Raw genomic sequence first — 1135 nt, forward strand, 5'->3', positions numbered from 1 at the left:
CCCAAATCTCTGTAACGTCGATCGCGGTGAATAGCCCTCCGCCTCACCTCCTACCATCGCTTACGTCATCACCACACCACCCGCCCTTTAGACGCTCACCGCGTGGCGGCCGCCCCGTCCGAGGCGCGCTCTGTCCGTCACGCGGACGGACTCATCGGCCGACGTCCGCTCGACCCGTATATCACCGACGGTGGCGCCATCTATCCGATAATCGGATGGACGCGGTTTTTCAAATTTTATCATATATACATACGTACATACATACATACATACATACATACATACATACATACATACGTACATACATACAAGCAGGATACCAAGTCAAATATTAACACGATTTAATTGTTTAATATAATTTGTTGTTTATTCAATACAAATATCATATATACATAATATATAAAATAGGTTATTGTGTTATAATGAACATGGGTGGTGCTAAAGATCACCCGACAAAATCGTACGATTCAGATTTACATAAATGGGCTCGACTAAAACTATTATCACGATTATTACCAACATCATACGGTTCTGATTTACATCTACAGTCTCGAAGGCCGACATTATTACTACGCTTGTTATTAAGTTCATTTTTTACATTTTCAATAAATATCCATGCCTTTATATAATAATACGAATACACATTTGGAGTTGTACATGGCGTGTTGTTGCCACACTTCATCATTTTCTTCCCATTGCCCCAACAATAAGCCGCAGTAGTGACATTGAACCAAGTCGCCCGTTCCGGAATAAGTGAAACCACATTCGGCCAGCGAATATTTATCTTGACACGATCGAGGCGAGTGCGAATCGAATGTTTTCAGCCTCGATAAAAAGCTTGTATACTGAGGATATTCAGGATCCGAGTTCTCATGTACTAAACGCACTAGTGATCGGGAATCGGCGGTAAGTTTTAATAAATTCATTGCAATTGTAGCGTATGAAAATGTTTTAAATCGTGAATAAAGCGTGTTCTAACTGTTAACGTTTAAACGTGAATAAGACACTTCTAGCCAGTGTAACCGTCTGTAAGCAACTGTCGGCTATACGGTGATAGCTAGCGGACATTGCAAGTTATATGCAGATAATAATAATATAAATTAAAATATTTGAACGGTGTTACAATATTTTGTTA

General features: G+C 40.0%; 1 pseudogene; it reads right to left on the reverse strand.

The window, feature by feature from the left end:
- Positions 1-445: 445 nt before the first annotated feature.
- Positions 446-926, reverse strand: LOC132933574 (death-associated inhibitor of apoptosis 1-like; annotated as a pseudogene).
- Positions 927-1135: the final 209 nt, after the last annotated feature.

This window comes from Metopolophium dirhodum, chromosome 1, assembly GCF_019925205.1.
Source record: "Metopolophium dirhodum isolate CAU chromosome 1, ASM1992520v1, whole genome shotgun sequence".
Lineage (NCBI taxonomy): Eukaryota > Metazoa > Arthropoda > Insecta > Hemiptera > Aphididae > Metopolophium > Metopolophium dirhodum.